Here is a 17,310-nt window from a genome sequence, read left to right as displayed (position 1 = left end):
GACAGAAGTAATTTTCTTTTGGAGAGAAAAGGAAAAAGGAAAAGAGGATACACTGAGGAAATCGGTTAAGTCTGGTAAGGACCAGGTAACCAGGCACAAGGTGCTCAGATCTTGTTGAGGGTTTGAGGCCTGCAAGATAGCTCGGGGGAGAGAATTCCGTCAGGAAGATGGATCTCATGGCTGGGTGGACGAGTAGACTCGAAGCACAGGTGACTTGCTCGAGTATCTAATTGTGACTCTGGCGAATCAGGTACGGATTCTAACCTCAGAGTCCTTGTTGCATTAGAAAGGAGACTTATAAATGACCACAGTAGTTAACAAGAAATGTTATAGTTTCTTAGAACTGTTACAATGTACTTGGAATCCGCATAAGTGTGGTGATAGTTAAAGGAATAGGCTATTTGCTGATAGACCTGGTCGAAAAACTAACTGGCGGTTATTAAAAGTACAGAGGCTAGATTATAGAACGCCTGAGTTAGCTTCTGCAATGCCAGAATTAGTTTATTAACTGCCTAGGTTAAATTATCGAATGTCTGTTAAGGGTGCAGAGTATGGCACGGAACAGGTAGAAATAACCAAGGTGTTACATGCTCAGGAAAACTATGTCAGAAAACTTATACCGAAATATCTGAAACATAATTTATCGTTACATATTATGAACTATGAAAGTCGAGCCTAGAACCCCAGCGCTTGGAAAGAGGTCACGACTGTAGCCGGATTACAATTGCTGAGACAGTACAGGAAAGAGCATGCCAAAATATACATATATACATGGTAGATGAAATACGAATAGCTACATAGTTACACAAAGAAACATCCTACAGCTATATGGGACTCTGTCCCTGAGTGTAATCAGTGCGAGTTTAACCATAGCTTTTCCACAAAAAGAACAGCGAAACTAGTTCAAATGAGGAACGATGAATGGCGGATCAAACCCTCATACTTCTGTATATTTCGATATTCATAATCTAAAGAAAACAGAACAGAAGTATCATCGTATATATATAGAGAGCATCAATAGAAAAGCTAAAAGGTCTAGAATCGCAGGCATGTATCTGAACCTGTTACATAAAAGACAACTGTATATAAATAAACTGAAAACACGAGTTCTAGCAGCGCTGAGATACACAGCGTTTATGTATACAGAACAAGTATAATGGCAACGACATTTAATTCCAATAAGAAAAATGAATATATATTAGATGAATATCCTTAGATATAATTCAAAACGAAAAGCTTATGCCGTCGGAGGGCTTGAACAGAATGATAAGTTTCTGCTTATGTCGTCAATTAAAAACAATACAGTAGTGTACCTCTGATAAGGAAACAGTATGCATATACAGCAAAATTAGAGGCAGTACTAAAACAAAGGAACCTGGTTCCGCCAACTTCAATGTGAGCATACGGCCAGACCGATGCTGGAAGTTGTGCAAAAGATTAAAAGACCCAAGTCCGGCCGCGTAAAAACCACCTTAGTCTTGAAGAAACAAATAAAAACGATACATGGGTTCCGTCTGAAACAGAACTTCCAGTCAAAACTCTAAAACAACTAGCCTATAGTTCATAAGGCAACCATGAGGGTTCTCTTGGAGAGTACCTCGTTGAACCCGAGCACAGAACCGGCAAACCCTCGGCGGTCTGAAAGCAAAACATGGGAGCACCACTCAGAAACGATAGGTTCTGAGCTCGCATAAAGAAAACAAGCAAACATTACTGAGAACCGACCTGTATCCGCCGAGGAGGTTGGACTGTCGAGACCATCACCTCGACACCATGAACGGGTTACGCAGCTCCACCTGTGCTCGCCCAACAGCAGAAAGGCACACATTAAATCAACCATAACATTACAGTGGAATAACCAGAACGTTATCCATTAATCACAAGAGCGTAGTTACCTGAGGAAATCCGGAGCTGGGCCCTTCACGGCCTTTGGAGAAGTTGCAGGTGAGAACTGTAAGTCTGGGAAGAACGAACCAAAGTCTTGGCAGAGAGCTGAACCGACAAAGCAATGCAAACAAATGAACCCTGACCTTAGCCCACGGAGGTTAAGTAGTGACTTGAAACCCTTGGAAGTATTTCCACCCTTCGATCGCCGGAATAGATCTTGACCGTTCAGATGAAGCGGGAAGAAGAGGCGGGAAGGCCGAGGATCCCAAGGCCGAGGTGTCACATGGCTGTGTGTACAGGCCATGCCACCTGGCCAGCTGTGAGCCGATACAACCGATGCGGTAGGTGAGTTGAGCCTGCCCAAATCTGCAGCCGGACCTCCAAACCCCGAGCCCATTAAATACTCCGTATGCTGGGGGAGGGTTTAGGGGTTAGGCTCAAAAGTCAACATACATGTTACATCAAAGATATGTTATCGCTTAACACCATAATGCAAACATCGAAACCAATGTCAATCAACGAGTTAATAAACAGTTTATTATGGTGAACCATGCATAGCATAATGATTGACTAAATGACAATTAGATGAAGCGCATGAGAATATACATGGTGGTACATATGGTGTGTCAGCCCATATGTATGGTATGAGTTTTAATATTCAGACCATAGAAATTTTTTTTTTACTATGTATATTTATGTGTAAAGGGTTGTGACAATAACCTTGTCAAATTCTTTTTAGTTTCCAATCTAATCAATTTACCATTATGTTTAATATTAAAAGTAAAATAAATATTTTACAATTATGTTTAATATTAAAAATAAAATAAATATTTAAATATAAGATACATGTACATTAAAGAATAAACCTTTTTAAATATAAAATTAAATATAAAATTTAAAAAATATATTAATAAAGATTTACTAGGTTAAAAAACAAATCGAAAAGTAAAATAACTCTTTTTGAAAACTATAAAGAACTACAACTATCAGTTATATTATTAGAGGAAACAAATAAAATTGTGATTAAAAATTATACATACATGATGTTTAATATTAAAAATCCTTATTAATAATTTAAGCAATAAAAATAAATATTTAAATATGAGAAAAAATAAATATCTAAATATAAGATGCATGTACATTAAAGAATAAATCTTTTTAAATAAAAAATTAAACATAAAATTTAAAAAAATATATTAATAAAGATTTATTAGGGTAAAAAGCAAAACTAAAAATAAGATAATTGGTTTCGGAAGTCATAAAGAACTAGACATCTATAAAAAAACAAGATGGGCATAAGATGGATTTGGGGTATTCAAAAAATTTTATTTATTTTAATCTCTACAGAATATATAAATGAAAATTTCTTCATCCAAAATATTTTTTATAAAATTCAATTTACTTTGAAATATGTAAATAGACATTAAAATGGATTTGAAATTTTCAAATTATTAATTTCTTTTTACAATAAAATTCCGAATATCTTTAAAATCTATCATCAATCCAAATTTTAATAAGACAACCCCACAACCCAAACCACCATAACCAAAACGGCATCACATGGCAAATTTCAGAATTCATTAAACCAAACAAATCTCACAATGTTACAAAAGTTCCATAAATTCCTATTTTTATAACCAATCAAAAAGTACACACGGTCTGTTACAACCAACTGCTACTATGGGTTTTTTTTAATTCTATTTTGAATTTAGATTCCTTTGAAGCCATGATGCAAGGAGATGCAAGGAGAGGAGGGTTTTTTTTAATTCTATTTTGAATTTAGATTCCTTTGAAGCCATGATGCAAGGAGAGGAGAGAAAGAATTGGAATACAAGAAGGTGTCATAATGCTTATGGAGAACATTCTCATACCTAACTAAAGTTTCAAAAGATGGAAGATGAAATAGATTCCATATATCCAAAAGGAGCAATTGGCTCAAAGGTTGAAAGCCATAAGTGACCTCTCGGACCTCTCAGAAGATCAAAAGGAGAACCACCTCTAAAATGTTAATGAAAATATATTTCTAAAATGTTAATGAAAATATATTTGGATTCTATGTAAATTTTGTTTTTTTTGTTATTTTTGGATAATTATAAATGGTGAATATCGAAATTTCTCCTTTTCTCTCTTTTGTGTGGGGAATACTATATAAAGTAATGTAAAAAGTTGAAAATAAATTATTTATTTCAACCATGTCTTTACTATCAAGCATGGCATATGCAATCTTGATATAATGAGATTAAATTTCTTAATCAATTTATAATAAAAACCAATTATTATTGTTAATGTTTTTTTTAGCAAACTAGGAATAAAGACAAGGACCACAACCTTATCACTATTAAAATTTGACAATAAAAATAGCAATAGATTATTAAATACAATTGCTTTCGAATGATATAACAAAAACTTCTAAAATATCTTTTTACTATACATATTAATAAAATATATTTTACATAACATCATACAATATATTAATATTATATTATTATATAATATTGTCAAATTCTTTTTACTTTCAAATGTAATCAAATTACTATTGAAAAAATAATTACTAGAACACTTCTATTATTTGAGACTCTTTAAACTCTTTTAAATCTCATTAAACTCTTATAAAATTAGTTTAAATATGACTTTAAATTTCTACAGTATTGTTTTCTTTTTGTCAAATCTGAAAATAGTTTATATATATATATAAATTTGGATAAAGAAAATTCCATTCCTACTTCTTAATTACCAAGAATACAGCCCATTAACAACCTAACACTATATTATATTAAAATTTTAATTAAAAATTAAATAAAAACATTCAAATTTATAAAAAAAATTAAAATAAATTAATATTTAACCTTTATTATAACATTTAACTTTACATATATAAATTTTAACAATACAATATGTTATTAGAAGAAACCAATAAAATTTTAAATAAAAATTATAGATACATTATTTTTAATATTAAAAATCTTTATTAATAATTTAATATTTAAATATGAGAAAAAAATAAATATTTAAATATAAGATGCATGTACGTTAAAAATAAACTTTTTAAATAAAAAATTTATCATAAAATATTGATAAGGTTAAAGAACAAAACGAAAAGTAAGATAACTTTTTTTCTAAGCTATAAAGAACTAGACAACTATCAACATGTTATTAGAAAAAACAAATAAAAATTATACATACATAATGTTTAATATTAAAAATCTTTATTAATAATTTAAGCAATAAAAATAAATATTTAAATATAGGATGCATGTATATTAAAGAATAGTTTTTTTTTTTTTTTTTAACATAAAATTTTAAATAAATATTAATAAAAAATTATTAGGTTAAAAACAAAAAGAAAAATAAGATAACTCTTTTTGGAAGCTATAAAGAACTAGACATCTATCAAAAACAAGATGGGTATCAACATGGATTTGGGGTATTTAAATAATCTTATTTATTCTAATAATGTATACCAGATACTGAACCTAGGTCATGCCAAAAGTGCATTTCTCCAAATTGGCACACAACTTGTGTTGCCACAGTTTTTGGAGAACCTGTTGGATGTGGTGGAGGTGCTCTTCCCATCTTTGGCTGAAGGTCAGGATGTCATCCAAGTATACCACTACAAATGAGTTGGTGAATGGCCATACGATGTCATCCATCAGCCTCATGAAGGCTGCAGGAGAATTCTTCAAATTGAAAGGCATAACCAACCATTCGAAAAGGCCCTCCTTGGCTTTGAAGGCAGTCCTCCACACATCAAAGGGTTCGATTGGTACCTGGTGATATTTGGACTTCAAGTCGATCTTGCTGAAATATTTTTCCCCCTTGATTTGGTCCAGAAGGTCATCAATCCGTGGGATCGGGTACCTATTATGGGCAGTGATCTTGTTCAGTGCTCAATAGTCAATACAGAGTCTCCAAGTCCCATCCTTCTTCTGTACCAACACGATTGGGCTCCCACAGGGCAATGAACTCGGTCGAATGTGACCTTTTTGTAGCAACTCCTGAATTTGCCTCTTGATTTCATCGTTCTCAAGAACGGAGCATCAATAGATTGGTCCATTGGGTAATGACACACATGGGGTCAGATCGATGGAGTGTTTGACCTAATAGTGCAGAGGCACCCCTGTGGGGGTGGTGAAGATGTCCTCGTACTCCTCCACGGCCTTGTGCATCTATTGTTGTCATGCGAAGGGGCCCTATCTCGAGGTCGTGGCCACCGTCTTCTTCTTTCCTTGAGGGCGTATCATCAGGAAAACAAATTTCCCAATTTTTGAAATGAGCTTAATGCATTGTTTTGCAGTAACCAGAGAAATGGCAGTAGGCAATGCTACCTATGGTATCCTATACAACTTATTTCCCAATGTAACAATAACAGCATGAGGCCTTGACTCATACACAACATGTCGCTTCCACAAGTATGGTTGGCCTAATAATACATCACAAACATCAAGGGAGAAACGTCACATAATACCTCATCCATGAAGGGCTTGATGTTGTATGGAAAGTGACATTGTTGGCTCAAGCGCAGATCTTGTCCTTGGTGAAGCCACTCGATGGTGTACAGTTGTGGGTGTGTTGTGGTCGGTAAGCCCATCCGCTTCAAAACCTCTACTGCAATGAGGTTCTTTTGGCCCCCACTGTTGACAATGAATTGTAGCAGGGAACCCTTTAACCACATCTTAGAGTCAAAGAGATGCTCCTCCTCCTCTGGATCTTCGGGTTCCTCCTTTTGGATCTTTGTGCTGGTGACAGTGGCTTTGGGCTCCGCATCAATAATTTGCTTCCCTTTGTCATTCCCCTTGTTGGGTTCTGACTTAGAGTGGGAACATTCATCTAATTCTGAAGCCTTTAGCTCAGCCATCAGTGACTGCTTGGCCCGAGACTCACTTGTGTTGTGGGTGGAGCTCTTATGGAACTCACACCATTTTCCCGTGTCCTTCTTCAGCTTCACAGTGTTGTCATTTGCGTGTGGCCTTGGCAGGTTGTCCTGGGCCATCCCGCCTTGGCTTTTTCCTTTGCTCCGCAGTTTGGGGGCACCTTTCCCTTACTTCGGATTCACAGATCCAAAGTCTCACTTCTTCTGTTTAAACTTTTGCTCGATCTTAACGGTGTATCAGTATGCCATGCAAAGCAAGGAAATGTCCAGGAACTCCATATCATCCTAGATGTATCTATGTAGGCACTCACAGTACTTGAGTACAAAATGTTTCTCATAATCCTTAATACCCAACTTTTTGCGAAGGGTATGAAAACCATTGGTAAACTCCAACACATCTTGGTCCCTTCCCTACCGCAACATGGTCCACTTTATGTATTTGTCCTCGTAGCTACTGACATGGTAGTACTGCTCCTTGATGGCATCCCAAAATGAATCCCAAGTGGGAGCGGCTGAAACAGTGAGGTCGTACTTTCATCCTTCTACTCACAATAGGTTTCCCACCAGTCCTTGACGTGGGGGGCAACTTTGAGAAGAGAAAAAGTAATATTTTCTCGGTTGGAAAAACCATGAATAGAAAAATATCCTTCTAGAATATTCAACCATTTATCTATGGCTTTTGCATCTATTTGGCCCTCAAATATGGGATTGTCAAAGTTTACTTGTACCTTAAAATGTGCGGATCCTCTAGAGTGGCTGTTGGATGTGGATGTATCGCCGGTGGGCAATAGTTGAAGGATCTGGGCAAATTTATCCATCATCGCGTTCCTTTGTTTCTCAAGGGCCTCCTCAAGAAATATTTTGATAGGATCTCTTGCTCCCTCGTCTTTCTTTTCTTCCCCCATGGGAGGACGTCGGGATTTATGAGGCTGGTCTTGCAAAGGTTCGACCAGTTCGAGCCCTAACTCCTTATATCCCGACCTTGTTGAGGACATGCAATGAAAAATAGAGAAAGAGCAGACTGCTCTGATACCACTGATCTGAATTTAAAAAGGAACACAACAAATTACAGATATAACCATAAATGCAAAGATCCAACAGAAATAACACTTCCTTTCATTAATATCAAATAATTAAATATGCTTACAAACAGAATGGAAATGAGACTAGCTCGGGTGATGGTAGCTTATATCTGAGAAGAGATGTGGCAGCTACATGCCTCTAAACTGAGTTACAATGAGGCTCAAGGGCCTTTTTATTATTGAACAATAAGAGAAAACCATAAACAACCAAAACCCTAACATGAGGAGATGTAACACCAAGAGTTTATGGGCCCTATTGGGGTTAGTTGGGCAGCGAACTTCTCGAGGTTGTAACTTGGTCATATTATCTTTGTTTGATGCGCATGATACCTAGTTCGAAAGATATATCTGAGGACTACAACTGAAAACATGATATAAATGACATATCCAAAGGAATATTTCCAAAAAAAACGTTGTTTAGGGCCTCAAAACGGCTCTAGAAGTTCAAGTCCCAAAAAACTACCAAAAATAGTAAATTGTGCTACAATTAAGGAAACTGAAAAAACTGAAAGAAACAATAGTGGGGGTCTAAGTGGAATAGGCAGGTGGCTACCAATATCCACCTGGATCAGTTAAATACAACTTTTTTAATGATGCAAAAACTTCTAAAACATATTTTTACTATAGATATTAATAAAATATATTTACATAACATCATACAATATATTAGTATTGTATTATTCTATAATGTTGTCAAATTCTTTTTACTTTCAAGTCTAATCAAATTACCATTGAAAAAAATAATTACTTGAACATTTCTATTATTTGAAACTCTCTAAACTTCTTTAAATTTCATTATTGCCAAATCTGAAAATAATTTAACTAGTTTTCTCTATTTGTAATCTTCATTATAGATTAATAAAATTTCATTCCTACTTCCTAACCACCTAAGATACATCCAATTAACAAGCTAACACTATATTATATTAAAATTTTAATTAAAAATTAAATAAAAACATTTAAATTTATAATTTATTTATTTTTAAATAAATATTTAAATTTTATTTTAGCTTTTAACCCTACATATATAAATTTTAACAATACACGCATGTTATTAGAGGAAACAAATAAAATTTTGAATTAAAATTATACATACATTATGTTTAATATTAAAAAAAATTATGAATAATTTAAGCAATAAAAATAAATATTTAAATATGAGAAAAAATAAATATTTAAATATAAAATGCATGTACATTAAGGAATAAACCTTTTTAAATAAAAAATAAAAAATAAAATTTTAAAAAAATATTAATAAAAATTTATTCAGTTAAAAAACAAAACTAAAAGTAAGATAACTCTTTTTGGAAGCTATAAAGAATTAAACAACTATTAGACAAGATGGGCATCAAGATGTATTTGCCGTATTCAAATAATCTTATTTATTTTAATCTCTACGGAAAATCTGAATGAAAATCTCTTCAGCCAAAAACTCTTCCATAAAACTCAACTTACTTTCAAAATATGCAAATGGGCATTAAGATGGATTCAGAATATTCAAATTATTAACCTCTTAAAACATCAATAGTTATGGTGTAGGGAGTCATCTTCATAAGATTGATCTACAAGCACGAATGAGCCTTAAAGCTAGATCTAGCTAAAGGTTAGATCTAACCTTAAAGCTAGATCGAGCCTTAAATCTAGAAGCTATAGGTTAGATCGATCATTTATTTAACCACTTTAAGAGCCCGATTGAGGGTTTTTTAAACCCTCAATCGAGCTATTTAATTTCGAAATCAAGCACTCGATCGAGCTATGGAGGTTCTAAAAATCACAACTTTAGCCCCCATTTTGTAGATTTCTTTGCAACCCCATTTTGTACCCTAATGGATTTAGGGCATAATTTGTCCTTAAGTGGTGGAGTTCATCACATTGAAATTGTGAAATAATCCTTTACCCAATGACATATGAGTTTGACACTTTCAAATTCATACGATATTTTTCATCCAATTTATTTTAAACATAATGCTTGAAATTGTTTTGGAGAGTTTCAAAGGGGCTGAATAAAAAATGAATAACATAAAATATACACAACGAAAATATTTAACAAAAAATACCACTATCTTTTTTTACGAATATTCTTCAAGATGGTACTCTTTGTTTTTCAATTTATTTAAAGTTTTGAAAAAAATCTTACTCGAACACATGTGTCTCCAAAATGCAATTGAAATATTACTTCGTCAACTTAGAAAAATAATAAAAATTATAATTTTGCATTAAAAAAAAATTAATATGAAAAACATAGTTCTCTCTGTGTAGATCATGCTTAACTCTCTCTCTCTCTCTCTCTCTCTCTCTCTCTATATATATATATATATATATATATATATATATATATATATATATATACACACACACACACACACACATATATATATATACATATACATATTACACATTTTAGACTAAGTTATGCTACATGAACACACACATACCTCTTAATATGTGCAAAAGTTTTTGCAAGAACAAGTATTGCATTTAATGGAAAATTGAGAGATTATACGACACTACATTTTTTGTAAAAAATATCATTAAGAAAACAACATAATTCTCCCCATATTGTCTTTTTACTCCGAATCAAAATTCACAATGCTTATATGAATTTTGAGGGCTTCAATTAGATAAAAGAGGAAAGACTTGAAATTTCATTGCTACATTTGGCTCAAAAGTGTAACCCGTCTTCATGCATTCACCCTTATATGTTCCTAAAGGTGAGAAATTATATTTAATCAAAAAGCGCACATCACCAATGTTGTGGGGAATTTTGGTGTAGGGAAAACTATGGTAAACTTGTAGACATACGTGTATTAGACCTTGATATAAGAAGATGTATTTAGGTTCATAAGAGGATTTATGTTTTTTTGTACCAACAAGCCTAGTAACATGAAACAGGGACTATACCATCCCTTATTTGTACCCACTCATGCCTTGTAAAAATAGGAGCAACAAGCAAGAAGCAAAAAAATCTATATTTGGACAGGTCTAGGCGCACTTTGGAATCCCGAGAATTGTTTCAGATAGGGACACAATATTTCACTATGCATTTTAGACTACATTGTGGGAAAATATGGACACGAAGTTGAAGAGGTCTACAACATTGCATCCACAAATAGATGGGTAAACTAAAATAGTCAATAGGACTTTGATGCAACTTTTGAGGGGTTACTATCACAAGCATCCAAAGACTTGGAATGGAAATATGGTATATATATATAGCACTCTTATTATAGATTAGTCCACACTTCTATTGGTAATCCCCATTTGAAACTTTATTTAGATATTTTCCACCTTTACCTTTGGATAATGCATAAGGACAACAAAGAGGAGTGAAGGAGGATCTTATAGGGGATGATTTAAGGGAAAAAAAATCTATTGAGATGATTAGGCCGATCTATCTATAGGTGTAGGAGGCACTGCATAAGTTACAAAAAAAAATACAAGGCTAGGCATGATAAAAACAAAATAGAGAAGTCATTTAGAGTGGGAGGAAAAGTATGGCTACGAGGATATTGGGTCCTAGTAATAAAACAAAGGTGTAATATAGTCCCTTTGGGATAATAGAAAGGTGGAAGATAATGCCCATAGACTCAGCAACGTGGATCAAGAAGAGGAACATGTCTTAACTTCTATAGAGGGTTTAGCACCAGATGCTCAGGAAGGGTTAACAAAGGATGTCATTTTTTAGAAGAGGTCCAAAAATACAAGATAGGGGAAACATGAACATTAGTAGATTAAGTTGAAAGCATAGCTTCTAAGTAAGGCTATTTGGTACTTTAGGGAGAAGGTAGAGGAAAAATTTCTTCACCCCATTTAGTAAAATATTTTGGGGACCAAAATCCTCCCACAATGGGGAGGTTTGATCTCAATTGGATCATCGTATTATTTTTCATTCTTGCTGATGATTTTAGTGTGGAAAAATGGGAGGAATCAACTCACAAGACCATTTTTACCAATGGGTACCACTTTGATGAATTGGGGTTTAAAACCTTTTGGGGGTAGTTTTGAGGAATTTAATGAAGTTATTTTGGGTCCAAAGTCTCTTACTTGTGCCATATCCCCTAACGTTATTATACACTTCGATAACTTTCCAATGACGCAAGAATAACCTCATATAGAGTCTCTACACAAAAGTTATTCCACCTGGAAACTGAACTTCCTGTTTTTTTACCATTATTTGAGAGGATGCCACATTAGCCCCATTACTCATAAAAAATGGGCTATCCACATGACCACGATGAATAATAACTTAAAATATTCTATTTGTAACTCATATTTAGGGTTTAATGGGTCAAATTTAACCCCTAGTTAGCTATCGGTCTATATTATAACTTAGCCAATAGGAGAAAAGGGGTTTGATTCTATTCTAGTGTATTTTGTTCTATGAGCAGAGTAGCTGATAGTGGATAGAGAGGGTAAAATAGAGATATTTTGTGTTTTGTGGAATCTCATAGGCCACAGGTCTCAGTTCATTATATTTGCACCATTTCTATTTAGAGAAAGCGACAACAAAGTAACCTCACATTCCCATCGAGTTTTCTCCTAACAGGGTTTACCAAGTAATATCTTGTGTTATTTTGGTAGTGTGATTGATTTCTCTATTTTCCACATTATATGTTTTATGTATAAGTGAAAACAATAATTTAATAAATCCAAAAATTTAAGGAAAATTGAAACCTCATAATATAGATTTTGGAGTTTAGTAAATTTATTTATCAGATTTGTTGTGATGAATTGTCCAGTGTAATAGCCATCATAGTCTATGGATAACATGTATTACATTATGATGATGTATTTAAATAGGTTTTAGATCCTCCATTGTAATATTCCAAGATGTGAGCGAGTATTGGGCTCTTTTGGCTAGGGTCAGGGCGTTGGCCAGCTTGAATATGTTTTAGCCAAGGGAATAATAGATAAATTATTGGATTTTTTTCCATGGTTGTGTTTTTCCAAATTAAATCCTATGTGTGATTTATTTATTTCTAGTTTTTTTGTTAATTGTTTCTTTGTCATGTTTTTAATCGTAACAAATGGTGTTACAGTGTTGGGTCCCTATAATATTAGTGATTACCCATTGCTATTGTAGTTATACCCCTTATTTATATTGTTGTGCCCCTATTACCCCCATATTGTTATTTCTGTGCCCCATAGAAGCCCTCTATTGTTATTTTTGTGGCTTTATATTTTTATTGTTAGGTCGGCTGGATTATATTGTGACTCCTTAGACTCCTATATATAGAAAGGAGGTTTTGTCATTTGTATCATCCAATAATTGTTCATTTATGTAATGTAAAGGAGGTTTCCCCCTCGAAGAGGTTGAATTCTAAGGCATTGATCTATCTTTTCTATCTTTTCTTGAGCTGGTTTCATAACATTTGGTATCAGAGCTTTGGATTCTAGGGTTTCGCTGCTACAAACAGGTCATCGTGGCATTTTCGCTATAACTTTTTTCTATGACGTTTCAGAAGTCACAAAAAAAACCCATTTGAGAAGAAATCGCGCTGAACCTTGGGTCCAAATTTCAGAGCTTTTCGCGCGATATTTGCGGAGATATGATCTGAGGAAGTTGGTCTTTTTGCAGACTCCTGAATTACATTCAAAACAGATGACCTGGGGAAAATAGTCATAACTTTCTCTTTGGGGATCGGATTGAAATTTCGTCAGATGGTACAGAAAGAGGACAGACTGTAGTTTCTTGTGTGTGTGTTTTAGATTCAAAGGTTGAGACAGTGACTCGTGGCACGTCGTACAAGTTCGCTCTGCTGAACCAGTCTAAAAGCAAGTCACTGTGGGAGATTTCACATAACTCTTCCTTGGAGAATCCAATTTGGCTCAGACTTGTGGCATTGGAAAGAGGACGCAGAAGGCTACTACAAGTAGCAATTTTAGAATTGGATGATCCGAAATTACAGAGATACATCAGATTCAATATCAGGCTTCTATAAAGTGAAAAAAGGTGTGTAGTTTTTTTTTAAATTTTTGTGTAAGCTTGGTTTAACGGAATTCAAAGGGCATAGTAAAGCATTATTATCGGTAACTGATGCCCCGAGGAAAGAAAATGCAAACACCTAGTAAGGAACCTGAAAGCTCTAGCATGACTCATGAAGAAGAGGAAGAAATGCTACATGATATATCAAAATTACAAGAACAAGTGCAACAAATGTCACGCTCACAAAAGCTAACAGAAGCTAAGATAAGTGGCGTGGAATCTAAGGTAAATGGCGTGGAATATAAGATAAAGGGCATGGAAGCTAAGATGGATGATTTGAAGATAGATTTGAAGACAGACATGGAAGAATTGAAGAAGTTGCTACAAGAAAGGGTCACTAATGGTGAAGAGGTAGTAAAGGAAACTCATGATGAGAACAAAAGAAATGTTAATCATGATTCCATAGACGCTAATGTTGGATCGAAGAATCACCATATTCCAAAAATCGATATGAGGAAGTTTGATGGCAAGGATCCCGCAACATGGATATTACAGATGGAGCAATTCTTTGATCTCAATAATGTGCAAAACGCACAAAAGGTACGTATGGAAACTGTATATTTGGAACCAAATCAGTTTGTATGGTATCAATGGCTTTGCTCTCGTAAACAATTTATCACTTGGGCAATTTTTACGAAGAATTGATAGCACATTATGAAGATACAAAAAGCAACACTTTTTTTAGCCAATTGATAAGTCTCAAACAAAAGGGTTCAGTAATGGAGCACATTGAGGAGTTCCAAAAATTGAACATAAGGGTAAAAGATATTCCAGAGGAGCATAGGATTGATGTGTTCATAGGGTCTTTAAAAGATAATATCCAACATGATGTTCGCCTTTGGGAACCTGATTCATTATGGCAACCAGGAAGCATACCACTCACAACTATAAAGACGGAAGTGTTGTTGCCCCTAGTCTTCCACAACCTATAAGGTTGACACCACAAAAATTGGAAGAAAAAAGAGCAAAAGGGCTTTGTTACAGTTGTGATAGCAAATACACTAAAGGTCATAAGTGTGCTGAGAAGAAATTATTCTACATAGATTGTGAAGAGGAAGAAGAAAAGGAGCAAGAAAGGTCAAAAGAAGAAGATATACTCCAGGAACAAAGCCTAGATGAAGAACAAATAAATCCGACCATATCTTGTAATGCATTGGTGGGAATTACCACTCCTCAAACCATCAAGATAGAAGGACAAATCAAGAAGAAAAAGGTAATAGTGTTGATTGATTCAGGAAGCACCCACAATTTTATTCATTGTAGGGTAGCAAAAGAATTGAATTGCTTCCTATATCCAGCACCAGAGTGTCAAGTGATGATTGCAAATGGAGGAACAATAAATTGCTCTGGAAAGTGCCATAATATCAAGCTATCCATGGGAGAATATGTATTGACTAGCCCAATGCTTTCCATTCCAATGGGAGGTGCTGATGTTGTACTAGGAGTCCAATGGCTACAATCCTTGGGTACAATAGCTTTTAATTTTCAAGAAATTTTCATCAAATTTTCTATGGAAGGAAAGGAAGTTGAATTAAGGGGTATTGCAGGGAAACCAGGAAAGATAATCAGCTCTAATGGCATGACAAAGCTTCTAAAAAAGGAGCAAAGAGGTGTAATTGCACAATTATGTTCGCTAGATGTTTCCACATTGGAATCATCTATTTCTCCAGATCTCCAAAAAGTCCTGGACAATCATTCCAAGGTATTTGAGACTCCAAAAGGTCTCCCACCTATGCGTGATCATGATCATGCTATTCATCTGATTCCAGGAAGTGTTCCTCCAAACATCAGGCCGTACAGATATCCCTATGTCCAAAAAAGTGAAATTGAACGTATGGTTGCAGAAATGCTAGAGGCTGGTATAATTCAACCGAGTCAAAGTTCTTTCTCAGCTCCAGTAGTATTGGTGCACAAGAAGGATGGATCATGGCGCATGTGTCCGGATTATAGGGAGCTCAACAAGCTCACTATTAAAGATAAGTTCCCCATTCCTGTTATTGATGAATTACTGGATGAATTGCATGGATCAATTTACTTCACCAAGTTGGATCTTCGTTCGGGATATCATCAAATCAGAATGAAGATTGAAGACATTCCGAAAACGGCATTTAGAACTCATGAGGGTCATTATGAATTTTTGGTCATGCCTTTTGGCCTTACCAATGCACCTTCAACATTTCAAGGTTTGATGAATTCAATTTTCAAACCATTCCTTAGAAAATTTGTGTTAGTATTTTTTGATGATATACTAATCTACAACAAGTCTTGGAAGGATCATGTTGAACATGTTGACAGGGTGCTACAACTATTGGAGGAGAAACAATTATATGCAAAAAGATCCAAATGTTTCTTTGGAGTCCAGGAGGTGGAATATTTGGGTCATATTGTATCTCATGAAGGAGTTAAGGTAGACCCTAGCAAAATTAAAGCCATTAAGGAATGGAAAATCCCCACATCCATAAAGCATCTGCGAGGATTTCTTGGGTTGACAGGGTATTATCGCAAGTTTGTTAAGAATTATGGGAGAATAGCAGCACCTCTAACAACATTATTGAAGAAAGATTCATTTTCATGGACTCCGGAAGCAACAAAGGCCTTTGAACATCTTAAAGAGGCAATGTGCCAAGCACCGGTCTTAGCTACACCGGACTTCACAAAAACCTTTATTGTGGAATGTGATGCTTCAGGAAATGGAATTGGTGCTGTTCTAATGCAAGATGAAAGACCCATTGCTTTTGAAAGTCGTCCAATCAAGGGAAAGTTTTTAAGCAAAGCTATTTATGAGAAGGAAATGTTGGCAATACTCCATGCACTTAAGAAATGGCGACCCTACCTAATGGGAAGACACTTCAAGGTAAAAACGGATCATGATAGCCTTAAATACTTTTTAGAACAAAGATTATCCTCTGAAGAGCAACAAAAGTGGGTCACAAAGATGTTGGGTTATGACTTTGAAATCATCTACAAAAAAGGGAAGCAAAATGTGGTGGCAGATGCACTCTCAAGAAAGGATGAGGATGTGGAAGCATTGTTGTGTGCCATTTCTATTATCCAACCAGATTGGATAAACGAAGCAAGGGAGGAATGGAAGAATGACGAAGAAGTGTGGGCACTTATTCGAAAGCTACAACAAGATTCCAGTACTTCTGATACATTTAGCTGGCAAAATGATTCGTTATGGTACAAAGATCGCTTATACCTCTGTAAGAATTCCCAGCTAAAACAAAAGATTCTTATGGAATTGCACACTTCTCCCTTAGGAGGGCACTCAGGATTTTTAAAAACTTACCACAGGGTTAAGAAGGAATTTTTTTGGGATGGCCTTAAATCAGATATTCAAAAGTTTGTGGCGGAATGTTTGGTTTGCCAGCAAAATAAAGTTGAAACAATTAAGACACCGGGTCTATTACAACCTTTATCCATTCCAAGCCAACGTTGGGAGGAGGTTTCAATGGATTTTATCACAGGTTTACCCAAGTCTGAGG

Source organism: Pinus tabuliformis, chromosome 6, assembly GCF_031772625.1.
Source record: "Pinus tabuliformis cultivar Carrire ecotype Pingquan chromosome 6, CPIR1, whole genome shotgun sequence".
In the NCBI taxonomy this organism is placed as follows: Eukaryota; Viridiplantae; Streptophyta; class Pinopsida; order Pinales; family Pinaceae; genus Pinus; species Pinus tabuliformis.
Note: the sequence above shows the minus strand (reverse complement) of the source record.